Raw genomic sequence first — 16,291 nt, 5'->3', positions numbered from 1 at the left:
CTGAGTTTAGACGTAAACTGCGCTTAGACGCAAACTGCGCTTAAACGCAATCTGAGCTTAGACGCAAACTGCGCTTAGATGCAAACTGCGCTTAGACGCAATCTGCATTTAGACGCAAACTGCAAACTGCATAAATTGTGCTTAGACGCAAACTGTGTTTAGACATAAACTGCACTTAATCATAAGTAATCTTAGAATTGGCTTTTGCATCAAAATAGTTTTTATCGAACGAACGCAGCTTTCATTTTTAATCGCTGAAAGATTTCCGCTGCACTAATTCACCCCCCCCCCCCTCTTAGTGCTCTCGATCCTAACAATTGGTATCAGAGCGGGGTATTTCTCACTTCGGATTTACACCCGAGAGAAATGGCTCTTCAAGAGGGCTTTTCGATCTTTCGTCCACCGTTCTTTAACGGATTGGACTACACTTATTGGAAAACTCGAATGAGAGTTTTCTTGATTTCTCTAAATCTGGATTTATGGAATATCGTTGAAAACGGTTTTCAACTTCCCTCTAAACCGACGAACGAATGGTCGGATTTAGAGAAGAAGTATTTTTCTTTAAATGCAAAGGCTATGAATGCCTTATTTTGCGCTTTGGACAAAAATGAGTTCAATCGGGTTTCTTTGTGCGAAACGGCTTTCGATATTTGGCGGACTCTTGAAATCACGCACGAGGGAACTAGTAGAGTCAAAGACTCGAAAGTTAATATTTTACTGCATGATTTCGAGCTTTTTCATATGAAACCAAGCGAAACCGTTGTTGACATGTACACCCGTTTTACTGATGTCGTCAATGGTTTAAAATCACTTGGTAAAAGCTTTTCGGATTTTGAACTCGTTAACAAAGTTTTGCGCTCACTTTCTAAAACTTGGGATTCAAAAGTAACTGCTATTCAAGAATCAAAAAACTTGAACCAATTTCCACTTGAAGAACTAATTGGTTCATTGATCACATATGAAATGACGTGCAATGCACATGATGAACATGTTGAACACAATCACCTTCCAAAGAACAGGAAGGATTTGGAACTCTGGACAAATGAATGCCACTTGAGCGATGACTCAAGTGATGAGGACAATGATGAACAAAACAACCTTCCAAAGAACAGGAAGGATTTGGGACATAGAACATTTGAAGACTACTCGAGCATAAGCTCAAGTGATGGTGAACTTAAACTACAAATGAAACGAAAATTAAAAAGCAAAAAGAATCAAACTACTTGCTTTAAACGCAAGAAGAAGAACAAAAATTGGGATGAATCAAGCTCATCCGAAGAAGAGAAAGTTAACAAAAGCAAGGCGGCAAACTACGCCTTAACAGCCTACAATGATGAGGTAATCGAAATCCCCCTAATTTATTTTGAAATTACTTGATGATGTATTTTTCTCTTTTAGTTTAGAATTAATTTTCTTAAAAATTACATGTTAAAAAAAAAATTATTATGATCATACTAAGTAATTTCGAAAATGATAATATTGCATATTTTATGATAAACAAATAAAATGATCTTGATTGAAAATATGAAATCATGTGTATTACGTTGATTTCCATTGTTATTTCTCGATTTTGATTAAACATCATGTTTGATTTGAAGAAATGCATAATGATGAAATTAAATATTTTGATTAACAATTTTATGCATGAGATTTTAAGCCGATGATAAGCATGTGTTATACTCATGAGTATATTTAAAAAACTATGGCAAAAATGTGCTCGAATGCATGAACGTGTTAAGATTATTTTCCGGACATTCTTGATTCAATGTTCAAAACACTTAATTGCCATGATGATTTTACACTATAACATGTTGGAAATTATATGTTTTGGATACATAAATTTTTATGATCATGAGCATGTTTTATCGTCATAATTGAACTTGAAAATCTATAGCAAAATCTTATTCGAATGCATGAAAGTACTAATTTCATTTTCAGATTCACTTAACAATTGGCATCCTAACAATCGAATTTTCTCATACACTTATGAAAAATATTTTTCTAAAATGGATTTGATGAAATGATTCCTGCTTATAAATTCCATCTTGAAATATGAATGATAGTGTCTTTGCTTGCAAAGATTTGTTTCATATACATATCTCCTATGATTCATGTGCAGAAAAAGAATTTATAAATCATAATACAATGAGATTTCTTATGCAAAAATAAAGTGCTTTTGTGATTCTTTGCTAAAGAGAATAATTATTAAAATCATGATCTTGATAATTATAACTTGAAGCTCTTTATAAATCAAGATCGTTCATTATGCTCCCTACATTTATCAAAAAGGAGTTCTTCAAATGAAATGCAACTTGTCTTTTGATTTCATGATATTTTGTGAATTTTGAAATTAATTTTAATGACTTGATTATGAGTTTCAAGTTGACGATTTGATTTGAATAAGTTATGTCTAAATCATAATCATGATCTTGCAAAATTGAAATCACAAATAATATCTTTTGGTATTCATGAATTGATACTCACAATATGAAAGTATTGGTATTCATGACTTGATTTTGATTGAAACATTACATGCTTAAATTAATCATTCTTCTATGTTTCAAAAATTCTTTAAATGCCTTATGTGATGACTGAAAATTAATTTGCTTTATGATGAATCACGAATCATGACTTGATCTATGATATTGAAATATTTTAATCATGATTCTTGGTTATATAATTCCTTTGCCCTATTAAAAGGATTTGTTGAATGGATCATGTCCTTCTTGAACTTTCTTGATATCATGATAAGATTTTGTAATATGGCCTGTATAATAATTAAAAATTTTTGGCCATTGATTTCTTCCTTCTTTTCGACAAAAACAAAGGGGAGAAAGCTTTTGCTAGTTAGAACATGCAAAGAAAAGCAAGTGTTGAATTGCCATGATTGAACCTAAGAATCTTGCTATGCTTTTGTGCGTATATGGTGTGATGAAAATATAGTTTCATGTTATAAAAACTTGCATATATTTTAAAATAGCTAGAGCTACTTCTCCTTTTGTTGATGATAAAGGGGGAGAAATATATGAATTGATACTATAAGTGCCATATTTGAATTTTCATCATGTTAAGATATCAAGAACTTGCATCGTAATTCTACTTGATGATATCTTGCCATGTGATGAAATGCTACGATTTGTTGCTAAAATGATGCATGCAATACTTATGCTTTCTACGTAATGTATTGCATATGATATGAACCTTGATTAAAATTGCCTTGATTTGAATTCAAGGTTTATCTCAATTATGGAATTCAGAAATAAGAATGATTGCTCACCTTTGTCATGATTTAGAAATTGACAGAAAGGGTTTTCCCTTCCTTTTGACAATGACTAAGGAGGAGATAACTTGCATGCACAATTCAAGAAGAAAGCAAATTTTCACTTCTCAAAAGAGAAGAAATTGCTATCTTGAACATCTTAAGAAACAAAAAGAACAAAGGTGCTATCTTGCCTATCTCAAGAAGCAAAACATGCTAACTTGCGCATCTAGCAAAGTGGACAAAATTTTCATATTTCAAGAAGCAAGAGTTGCCTTCTTGAACATCTCTAATTTGCTAGCTTGCATGATGTAGAACTTGCTATCTTGAACATCTCTAATTTTCATACCAAGTGCTATCTTGTATGCTATAAAACTTGCTATATTTTCTAGCAAAATTGCATGATCATAAAACTTGATATTATGTTTTTCATGCAATGAGTTGAACCAATATCACAAACACTTGATTGTGGTACTTCTCCTTTTTGTTGATGACAAAGGGGGAGAAGTATTTGATGACATGACAGCAAAGTATGTTGATGACATGACATGTTATGCATAAGTTTATGATAACATGTTGCTTGGATTTTTGAATCCAAGAGTTTTTATCAATATGGTATATTGATAGGGGGAGTTTGTTTAAACTCCGGGAGTTAAGTTTAACTCCGTCATCAAGTGGTTGTCATCATAAAAAAGGGGGAGATTGTTGAATCTCGTATTTTGATGATGAAACTACTTGATATATGTTTATGATTTAATCTGCATTTTGAGTGACGTAGGATGCTTTGATCAGGATGAGACAATTAAAGCAGGAAAATCATGTTGTGCCGGAGGAACATGTCAGAAGATTAGACGTCGGGCCGGTGGATCGGTCGACGTATCGACAGAAGGCTTCAGGCCATGGACTCGGGCATCGGGCCAAGAAGAGCGGGTATTGTGCCAAGGATATCGGAGTTGCGGAGCCAACTGGCCGATTGGGCAATAGGTCGCAGGAAAGGACGATGCGCCGAAGAATCGGACGAAGCGTCGAGGGACCAATGACATGCTGGACAACTTGGTTAATTGCTTAGGATTAATTGTCTCGATCGAAGTTTTTGTTTTGAGTGTGCAGGATTGACTACGATGAAAGTAAGACAAGCAGCAGGAGTTGCGCCGGAGTCAAGTTCATGATCATGTTGGGAGTTCGAGAGTTCGACGGAAGTTCGGACGGTCGTCGGAGGTTCTACGAGAACAGATCCGAGAAGTCCAGAAGCTTGCCAAGCGAAGCTCATCGGAACTCGTCAAGTGGATCGTCGCAAAGTCCAGGAGTTTGCCGGAAGTCCGCAGGAGCATCACCGAGGGTTCATCGGATGATCGACGGAAGTTCGCCGGAAACTCGTCGGAAGAAGCGATTGACGCACCGAAGCAAAGCTGCAGAAATTATCTTAGATTTAATTGTAGTTAGCACGTTGATTAAGTTGGAAAATGGGAGGTGATCCCATTGGCTTAATCTTGGGGCAATTGGGCCCCTGAAAGACTGAAATTGGGCCGAATGGAACTAACCATTCGGACCCTGATTGCACCAGGAGGTGCAACCGCCTAGGCCAGGAGGTGGCATCGCCTGGGCTAAGCCTCCCAGCGAGACTGGGCGGTGCAACCTCCCCAGCCAGGAGGTGGCACCGCCTGAGCTCAGTCTTCGAGCAAGACTGGGCGGTGCAACCTCCCTGACAGAGAGGTCGCACCGCCTGAGCTCGGTCTTCGAGCTCTGGCAAAGAGGTGCAACCGCCTCAATCAAGAGGTGGCACCGCCTGGGCTCAGTCTTCGAGCTCTGCCAGGCGGTGCAACCTCTCTAGTCAAGAGGTGCAACCGCCTGATCCCGGAATTCCGGGATTTGATCGTTTTGAGCTCCAAATTTGAATTGGGTTGGGGCCTATAAATACCCCACCCATTCAGCAGTAAAAAGATACAGAACACACACTCGAAATCTTGCTATCTTTCTGTGTTTCTTAGAGCTCAAAACTGCTAGTTCTCCTCTTTCTATTCTTCAAGTTTGAGTTGTAAAGAGAGGAGAGAAAACTTCTGTAACGGTTGTCTCCTAAGCCCGTCAAAAGGAGTGAATCTGTAAGAGGTAGTTGGCCTTCGCCTATTGAAGGAAGGCTTCTAGTTGATGTCGGTGACCTCGTCGGTGGAGGAAGCCAAAAGTGGAGTAGGTCAAGACTGACCGAACAACTCTAAATCTCTGGTTTGCTTTCATTTTGAGCACTTTATCATTACTGCAAACCTCCTACATAGCTACTGCTCTCTGTGCTTTTACGAACAAGTTTCTAAGTTCTGTTCTTTTCAAATCTGCATTCAGACGTAAATCGATGTTTTCGTACGATCTCTACATTGCGGTTTACACTTACGTTTTGATTCTATTTATAACTGTAAACTATCTTCTGCGCTTTTACGAACGAGTTTCTTTGCAGTTTACGTTTACGTCTTGATTCTGTTTATAACTGCAAACTGATTTCTGCGAACAAGTTTCTTTGCAGTTTACGTTTACGTCTTGATTCTGCTTAGACGTAAAACTGTGTTTTAGACGTAAACTACTTTTAAACGTAAAACTACGTTTAAACGTAAAACTATGTTTAGACGCAAACTGCGTTTAGACGTAAAACTACGTTTAGACGTAAAACTACGTTTAGACGCAAACTGCGTTTAGACGTAAAACTACATTTAGACGTAAAACTGTGTTTAGACGTAAAACTGCGTTTAGACGCAAACTGCACTGCGCTCAGACGCAATCTGATCTTAGACGTAAACTGCGCTTAGACGCAAACTGCGCTTAGACGCAATCTGAGTTTAGACGTAAACTGCGCTTAGACGCAAACTGCGCTTAAACGCAATCTGAGCTTAGACGCAAACTGCGCTTAGATGCAAACTGCGCTTAGACGCAATCTGCATTTAGACGCAAACTACAAACTGCATAAATTGCGCTTAGACGCAAACTGTGTTTAGACATAAACTGCACTTAATCATAAGTAATCTTAGAATTGGCTTTTGCATCAAAATAGTTTTTATCGAACGAACGCAGATTTCGTTTTTAATCACTGAAAGATTTCCGCTGCACTAATTCACCCCCCCCCTCTTAGTGCTCTCGATCCTAACAAAGAGGACAGTGGAGAATCGTCTCTAATTGAAGCAGAGTCTGTATATGCTTCGGATGATTGAAGGTACATCTATACTCTCGCATCTTCATAAGTTTGATTCTTTGGTTATGGATTTGGAGAATATAGATGCAAAAATTGTTGATGAGGATAAGGCTTTGTTACTCTTGTGTTCTCTTCCCCAATCTTTTAAGCATTTCCGTGATACTTTGATTTATGGAAAAGAAACAGTTTCTTATCAAGAAATTAAATCTGCACTGAAATCTAAGGAGCAGATAGACAGGAATATCACTGGGGAAAGTAGAGAGAATCAGGCTGAGGGTCTGGTTGTTAGGGGGAGAATAGATAAAAGAGAATTTGACAGTAGTAGATCTAAATCTAGATCTAAATCCAGACATAGAAATTTGGAATGCAGATATTGTCATAAAATAGGGCACATTAAATCTGATTGCTTTAAATTGAAAAATAAATTAATGCAAAAGGAAAAATTTGTTGAAAAAACTACTGAATCCGCTGAAGTTAGTGTAGCGACTGATGAGATTGTTGTAAATATTTTTTCTGCTATTGATGACAGGACGTGGTCTAAAAATGAATGGATTTTAGATTCAGGTTGTTCTTATCACATGTGTCCCAATAGGGATTTGTTTTCCACATATGAATCTTGTAATGGTGGAATTGTTTTGATGGGCAATAATGCCGCATGTGATGTTGTTGGTAGAGGCACAATCCGAATTAAAATACATGATGGTATTGTGAGGACGCTCACTAATGTTAGACATGTTCCTGATTTGAAAAAGAATCTATCTCTTTAGGCACCCTAGAGGTCCTTGGGTGTAAATACACAGCTGAAGGTGGATTTATGAAAGTTTCTAGAAGTGTTCTTGTTGTTATGAAAGCTTATAGGTCTGGTAGCTTGTATATTCTGCAGGGAACTACTATCACAGGTTCGATTGCAGTTTCGTCATCATCATTGTCTGATTCTGACATCACCAAATTATGGCATATGCGTTTGGGTCATATGAGCGAAAAAGGTTTAAGCATATTGAGCAAAAGGGGTCTACTTTGCGGACAAAGTACTGGGCCACTTGATTTTTGTGAACACTGCATTTTTGGAAAGCAGAAAAGAGTCAGCTTCACTTCTCCGGCAGTTCACAAAATGAAAGGTACTCTTGACTATATTCATTCAGACCTTTGGGGTCCAGCTCATGTTCAATCTAAGGGTGGTGCCAGGTATATGTTGACTTTCATTGATGATTATTCTAGGAAAGTTTGGGTTTATTTTCTGAAGCATAAAAATGATGTTTTTCTAACATTTAAACAATGGAAGGCTTTCATTGAGAAACAAACAGGTAAACAGATTAAGCGACTTCGAACAGATAATGGCATGGAATTTTGTGAAGGTGATTTTGAAGAATTATGCAAAAATGAAGGAATCGTTCGGCATCGCACTGTTAGGATGACGCCTTAGCAAAATGGTGTGGCCGAACGTATGAACAGAACACTCTTGGAGAGAGCGAGGTGTATGATCTCAAATGCAGGGTTGACAAAGGACTTTTGGGCAGAGGCGATTAATATGGCCTGTTACGTTGTCAACCGCGCTCCTTCTACAGCACTTAACTTTAAAACTCTGGAGGAAGTTTGGTCAGGTACTCCTGCTGATTATTCTGATTTAAAAATTTTTGGGTGTCCAGCATACATGCATGTAAATGAAGGAAAATTAGAGCCTCGGGCTAAAAAGTGCATTTTCCTTGGGTATTCTTCTGGGGTGAAAGGATACAGATTATGGTGTTCTGATCCCAAATCGCCAAAATTTATAATCAGTAGAGATGTTACTTTTGATGAATTATTTATGTTATCTTCCAAAGAAGATTCTACTAGTTGTACAAATGATAGTGCGCAGAAGCAGGTGGAGCTTGAGATTGGTAGTTCAGATTCTTTTAAGTCGAACTCTTCTACTCAAAGAATGTCAGTAGGTGGTCCCGAGTCTACTAACGCAGATGATCCAGAGGAAGAGCAATATTCCATAGCCAAGGATAGACCACGGAGAGATATTCGACCACCACAAAGATATGCAAATTTGGTTGCATATGCTTTGTCTGTTGCAGAAGAGACAAGTGAAGTTGGTGAGCCTACTTCCTACTCAGATGCAGTTTCTTGTGATAATTCCGTAAAGTGGTTGATTGCAATGAATGAAGAAACTGAGTCTCTCCATCAAAATAGAACTTGGGATCTTGTGAAGCCGCCTTCGGGTAAGAAAATTATTGGATGCAAATGGGTCTTCAAAAGGAAGGAAGGTATTCCAGGGGTTGAAGATGCAAGGTACAAAGCACGGTTGGTTGCAAAGGGTTATAGTCAGGTACATGGTGTTGATTTTAATGACGTATTTGTTAGGATCGGAGTGGCACTAAGAGGGGGGGGGTGAATTAGTGCAACGGATTAAAACTTCAGTTTTGATAAATCTTTCGTACAATGAAAAGCAATATCAATGGAAACCGATTTTAGAAGCTTGATAACTTAGAAACGTATGGAAGCGTAGTAACTAAGTAGAGAAGTTTGCAGTATGTAAATGGCAAGAGTAGGATGCAAACCAGATAACATAGATTTTAAAGTGGTTCGGTCAAAATGACCTACATCCACTTGCGAAGCCTTCTTCGAAGAGGCTTCCAACTTCCACTACCAAATTTCTTATAGGGGAAGGACTAATACCCCTCTTACAATCTTTACAAGTGGTTCACACTCTTACAATTCTTTTCAACAAGATGGGAGGAGGTGAACACTTAAACAATATGAAAAACAAGGCTTGCAAAGATTATTCTAAGGCTCTTAACTCAAACTATTACTTTTCAAAAGGTTGTGATCTCAGTTGAGATTTGAGGGGTATTTATAGGCCTTAAGAGGATTCAAATTTGGGCTCCAAAATTTGAATTCTCGTTGGTTCCCGATGCTGGCGGTGCCACCACCTAGCCAAGCGGTGCCACCACCCAACTCTCGGGTGCTGGGCGATGCCACCGCCCAACCCAGGCAGTGCCACCGCTTACACTATTTCAGCTCACTGGTTAGGCTCCAAAATTGGCCCAAACCAATCCGAACTAGAGCCCAATTGGCCCCTACTTGGTTTATAGGATTAACACCTAATCCTAACCCTAAGTAACATGCTAACTACGAATTTAAAGACATTTTCTAAGCTATTACAAAGTCCGTAAGTCAAGACTTCTTCCGGCGAACTTCCGACGGTTTTCCGATAAACTCTCGGAAACCATTCTGCGGACTCCCGGCAAGCTCCTAAACTTCACGATTTGATCTTGACGAGTTCCAACGAGCTTCTTCGGCAAGCTCCGATCTTTCTCGGTGAGCTCCGCGAACTTCCAACGAACCTTCCGGCGAGCTTCCGAAAAACCCTTCGGCAAGCTCCCTACTCATTCTCGGCTAGTTCCGGCAGCATTCCCGATGAACCTTTAGACTTTCATCGAACTCTCGAACTCGCAATGAATCCTTCGTGCTTGACTCCGATACTTTGTTTTGCTTTATGTCTTCATCGTTATCGTAGTTAATCTTGCACACACAAGCTAAAACTCTATTCCGATCTAGACAATTATTACAACGCGAATTGACATTCTGTTGCCCGGCACGTCATTGGTTGGCACTTCGTCCGATTCTTCAGCGCATCATCCTCTCTTGCGGCTTGTTGCCGAATCGGCGGTTGACCTCCGCAACCCCGATATCCTTGGCGCAATTCTGCTCTTGGCCCGATGCCCGACGTCCGAAGCCTTCTGCCATCCAATATCCTAACATGATCTCCTCCAGCGCAACGTCAATTCTTCCTACGTTAACTTGTCTAATCCTGATCGAGTAGACCTACATCACTCAAAATGTAGTTTAAATTATAAACACATGTCAAGTGGTTTCATCATCAAAATACGAGATTCAACAATCTCCCCCTTTTTGATGATGACAACGACTTGATGACGGAGTTAACCTTAACTCCCGGAGTTTAAACAAACTCCCCCTATCAATATGGCTTATTGATAGAAACTCTTGGATTCAAGAATCCAAGCAACATGTCATCATAAACTTATGCATAACATGTCATGTCATCATACTTCTCCCCCTTTGTCATCAACAAAAAGGAGAAGTTCCTACTCTTATGTGTTTAGAGATAAAAAGTTCCATACATTGCATGAAAAACATAGTATCAAATTTTATCATCATGCAATCTAGCAATTAAAGATGTATAAGTTTAGCATATTTGCTTTTCTTAAGATAACAACTAATTGCTTCTCTTTAGACTACAAGCTAGCAATTTTCCTGATATGCAAGTTGCAAGCTAGCAAATTTTTGCTTCCATTGCAATGTTTGAGCTAGCAATTTTACTTCCGTAACAAGTTAGCATGTTTTGTATTTTGAGATAGGCAAGATAGCACATTTGCTTCTTTTGAGATAGCAACTCTTTTGAGATAGTGATCTTAGTAAATTTTACATCATGCAAGGTAGCAATTTTTGTGATGTTCAAGATAGTAAGTTCTTTCTTCTCTTTTGAGAAGTGCTATTTTTCACTTCCTTTACAAAGTGCAAGCTAGCAAAGTGTTTGAAAAAGTGAGCAAGTTTTGCCACATACAAGCTAGCAAAAATCTCGAAAGCAAATATAAGATAGCTTTCTTGTTGAAGTGCGTAAGCTATCGATTCTTGCTTCCTATTGTAATGTGCAGGTTGCAAGTCTTGCTTCTTGAGATAGGCAAGATAGTGATGTTTAAGAAGACAACTTTTGCTTCTTGAAATAAGCAAGTTAGCAATCTTTGCTACTTAAGATAGGCAAGCTAGCAATCAAGTTTTTGCATATTCTTGACTTGTGCAAGCTAGCTATCTCCCCCTTTGTCATTGTCAAAAAGAAGGGAAGACCCTTTACATCAATTATGACAAAGGTAAGTATAAATCTTATTTGTGCATCATCATATTTTCAAATTAGAATATGAATATTTTTTAAAAATCTTATATTCATTCATGCACGATATTGAATAAATCGATCAACATTATGAGGATATCATACATGATACTAAAATTTTTAACTATTTATCAATATTTTGATCATGATACCAAACATTCATCATTTAGAGTATTCATGATACAAAACATTAAATCAATATTTATAATACATCATTTTAGCAACAACTCATAGTATTTTAAATCATGATTTACATTATATGTAATACATCATATCATAATTAGAAAGCACAAGTATTGTATGCATTATTGCAAATCATAAATATTTCAAATCATCATGGTATTAATCTGTCAAATTGCATCATGCTATGCATGATCATAACTTTTTCGCATTTTATCATTGTAAACAAGAAAGAATAAGGGAAGAACAAAATAGTGCATAATATTTCAATTATTTCAAGGCATACAAGCCATAAATCCAATGGCATCATGTCATGAAGGATAAGACCTCTTGAATTACGAAAGACATGATTCATTTTATCAAATCACTTCTTTTTATAAATAACAAAAATTGTAGGTATACAAAGAAGAGATTGTGATTTAAAAAAATCTCAAGTAGTAAATCCATGAAATCAAGATCATAATTTGAATAAAATCTCATTTAAATTCAAATCGTCAAATTCATCAAAATCTCAACATTACTTTCAAGAGATTCAAAATGGTATACATAGATTTATCATAATAAACATCAAGATCAATAGGATAGAGAAAAATAAATTTTCAAGGAAAAAATATTTTCCTCTTTTTAGTTGTTTCAATTCATATGATTTTATTTTACTTATACCAAATAAAAACATGTATCATGTTTAGAAACAAAAGTGTAAGATTTATTACAATAAAGATTAATAAGGCACTTTCATTTTGGTAAAAATCAATAATCCATAAATCACAAGATTCATCAAGCATAATTTCAAAATTTATTAAGCATGATCATTATGCATTACTTCAAATCAAACATGATTTCATTTATTTTCAAAATATTTATCACGATAGAGCATATAAGCCCAAAAAAACTATTAAACATAAAGCATATTCATTAATGATGGTTTCATTGAGTATAAAGTATTTTCAACCAAAATCATTTGTTATTTGTTGTAGTCATACATTTTTCTTTTTAGGTGAATCTATCTTTTCATGCTTAGTTTGCATACAAAGGTCGTGCATCATTTTCGAAAGCAACTTTCATCATGGTATAAATCGATAATCCATAAATCGTAAAAGATCATTATGGAAATCATCAATAATCAATAAACTATAAATTACCCAAAACTCATCATCATCATGCATAGCTTCAAAAAATAAATTTATTAGGCATGATATCACATTTCATAAGGCATTTTTAATCAAGATCATTTTGTTTATCATAAACATATAATTTTCATGATTATATTTAAAATTACTAGAACGATAAGCATGATTTCTAATTTTTTATTTTCATGTAATTAATCCTAAATTAAATTAAAAATAACTCATGAAAAGTATTATGTAATTTCAAAATAATTCAAGAGAGTTGAGTTACTTACCTTGTAGTCGAAGCTCGTCAAAGCCCAATTCGCCGTTTCACCTTTGGAAGTTCTTGATTCATCCTTGGGTGCCTTCCTTTTCTTTGGCCTCTTCCTCCGTTCAAGTTCATTGTTTATTTTAGATTTTTGTTTAATAAACTTATTAAGATTTAGTGTTCGAAGTTCAAGTTCATCATTGTCCTCATCACTTGAGTCATCGCTCAAGTGGTATTCATTTGTCCGGGGTTCCAAATCCTTCCTGTTCTTTGGAAGGTGATTCAAGTGTTCATGGTGTTCATCATGTGCATTGCGCACCATTTCATATGTCATCAATGAGCCGATAAGTTCTTCAAGTGGAAAAATATTTAAATCTTTTGTTTCTTATATTGCCGTTACTTTTGATTCCCAAACTTTAGAAAGTGATCGTAAAACTTTACTAACAAGTTCAAAATTTGAGAAACATTTGCCAAGAGCTTGTAAACTATTGACGACATCCGTAAAACGGGTGTACATGTCAACAATGGTTTCGCTCGGCTTCAATCGAAAAAGCTCGAAATCATGCATTAAAATATTGATTTTCGAATCCTTAACTCTAGAAGTGCCTTCGTGTGTGATTTCAAGAGTGTGCCATATGTCGAAAGCCGTTTCGCACAAAGAAACCCGATTGAACTCATTTTTGTCCAAAGCGTAAAATAAGGCATTCATAGCCTTTGCGTTTAAAGAAAAATACTTCTTCTCCAAATCCGACCATTCGTTCATCGGTTTAAAGGGAAGTTGAAAATCATTTTCAACAATATTCCATATATCCAAATTCATAGAAATCAAGAAAACTCTCATTCGAGTTTTCCAATAAGTGTAGTCCAATCCGTTAAACAACGGTGGACGAACAACCGAAAAGCCCTCTTGAAAGCCGTAAAGAGCCATTTCTATTTGCGTGTTAAACCAAAGTAGAAAAACGTGGCTCTGATACCAATTGTTAGGATCGGAGCAGCACTAAGAGGGGGGGGTGAATTAGTGCAACGGATTAAAACTTTAGTTTTGATAAATCTTTCGTACAATGAAAAGCAATATCAATGGAAACCGATTTTAGAAGCTTGATAACTTAGAAACGTATGGAAGCATAGTAACTAAGTAGAGAAGTTTGCAGTATGTAAATGGCAAGAGTAGGATGCAAACCAGATAACGCAGATTTTAAAGTGGTTCGGTCAAAATGACCTACATCCACTTGCGAAGCCTTCTTCGAAGATGCTTCCAACTTCCACTAGCAAATTTCTTGTAGGGGAAGGACTAATACCCCTCTTACAATCTTTACAAGTGGTTCACACTCTTACAATTCTTTTCAACAAGATGGGAGGAGGTGAACACTTAAGCAATATGAAAAACAAGGCTTGCAAAGACTATTCTAAGGCTCTTAACTCAAACTATTGCTTTTCAAAAGGTTGTGATCTCAGCTGAGATTTGAGGGGTATTTATAGGCCTTAAGAGGATTCAAATTTGATCTCCAAAATTTGAATTCTCGTTGGTTCCCGATGCTGGCGGTGCCACCGCCCAGCTCTCGAGTGCTGGGCGATGCCACCGCCCAGCCCAGGCGGTGCCACCGTCTACACTATTTCAGCTCACTGGTTGGGCTCCAAAATTGGCCCAAACCAGTCCGAACTAAAGCCCAATTGGCCCCTACTTGGTTTATAGGATTAACACATAATCTTAACCCTAAGTAACATGCTAACTACGAATTTAAAGACATTTTCTAAGCTATTACAAAGTCCGTAAGTCAAGACTTCTTCCGGCGAACTTCCGACGGTTTTCCGATAAACTCTCGGAAACCATTCTGCGGACTCCCGGCAAGCTCCTAGACTTCACGATTTGATCTTGACGAGTTCCAACGAGCTTCTTCGGCAAGCTCCGATCTTTCTCGGCGAGCTCCGCGAACTTCCAACGAACCTTCCGGCGAGCTTCCGAAAAACCCTTCGGCAAGCTCCCTACTCATTCTTGGCTAGTTCCGACAGCATTCCCGATGAACCTTCAGACTTTCGTCGAACTCTCGAACTCGCAATGAATCCTTCGTTCTTGACTCCGACACTTTGTTTTACTTTATGTCTTCGTCATTATCGTAGTTAATCCTGCACACACAAGCTAAAACTCTACTCCGATTTAGACAATTATTACAACGCGAATTGACATTCTATTGCCCGGCACGTCATTGGTTGGCACTTCGTCCGATTCTTCAGCGCATCATCCTCTCTTGCGGCTTGTTGCCGAATCGGCGGTTGACCTCCGCAACCCCGATATCCTTGGCGCAATTCCACTCTCTACCCGATGCCCGACGTCCGAAGCCTTTTGCCATCCAATATCCTAACATGATCTCCTCCGGCGCAATGTCAATTCTTCCTGCGTTAACTTGTCTAATCCTGATCGAATAGACCTGCATCACTCAAAATGTAGTTTAAATTATAAACACATGTCAAGTGGTTTCATCATCAAAATACGAGATTCAACAGTATTTTCACCTGTTGTTAGACATAGCTCTATTCGTGTTTTGCTTGCTTTAGTTGCCATGTATGATTTGGAATTGGAGCAACTTGATGTCAAGACAGCTTTCTTACATGGTGAACTAGAAGAACAAATTTATATGGAGCAACCTCATGGATTTAAAGTTGATGGTAAGGAAGACCATGTTTTCTTGTTAAAGAAATCCTTGTATGGATTGAAGCAGTCTCCAAGACAGTGGTATAAGAGGTTTGATTCTTTTATGTTGGGTCATGGTTACACGAGGAGCATGTATGATAGTTGTGTTTACTTCCGGAAGTTAATTGATGGCTCTTTTGTGTATTTGTTGCTTTATGTTAATGATATGCTTATTGCAGCTAAGAATTTGTCAGAAATTCACACTTTGAAAATGCAGCTGAGTAGTGAATTTGAAATGAAAAATTTGGGAGCAGCTAAGAAAATTCTTGGCATGGAGATCAAAAGAGATCGAGGAGTTGGAAAATTATTTCTGACTCAAAAAAATTACCTCAAGAAAGTCTTGGAGAGGTTTGGCATGAAAAATGCTAAGCCAATTAGTACTCCTCTTGCTAGCCATTTTCGGCTATCTGTTGCTCAGTCACCACAGTCAGTTGAAGAGGAAGAATATATGGTGAAAGTTCCATATTCTAGTGCCATCGACAGTATTATGTATGCAATGGTTTGTACTCGTCCAGATATTTCACAAGCAGTCAGTGTGGTTTGTAGATATATGTCTCGCCCAGGTAAAACACATTGGCAAGATGTGAAGTGGATTCTCAGATACTTGCAAGGGACTTCAGATGCTTGTTTGGAGTTTGGGAAAAATCGTGACACTTTGGTTGGTTTCGTCGACTCTGATTATGCTGCGGATCTTGATAAACGAAGATCTTTGACAGGCTA

Source organism: Musa acuminata, chromosome BXJ1-9 (genome assembly GCF_036884655.1).
Source record: "Musa acuminata AAA Group cultivar baxijiao chromosome BXJ1-9, Cavendish_Baxijiao_AAA, whole genome shotgun sequence".
Classification (NCBI taxonomy): domain Eukaryota; kingdom Viridiplantae; phylum Streptophyta; class Magnoliopsida; order Zingiberales; family Musaceae; genus Musa; species Musa acuminata.
The sequence above is the reverse complement of the archived record's forward strand: the minus strand, read 5'-3'. Positions refer to the sequence as shown.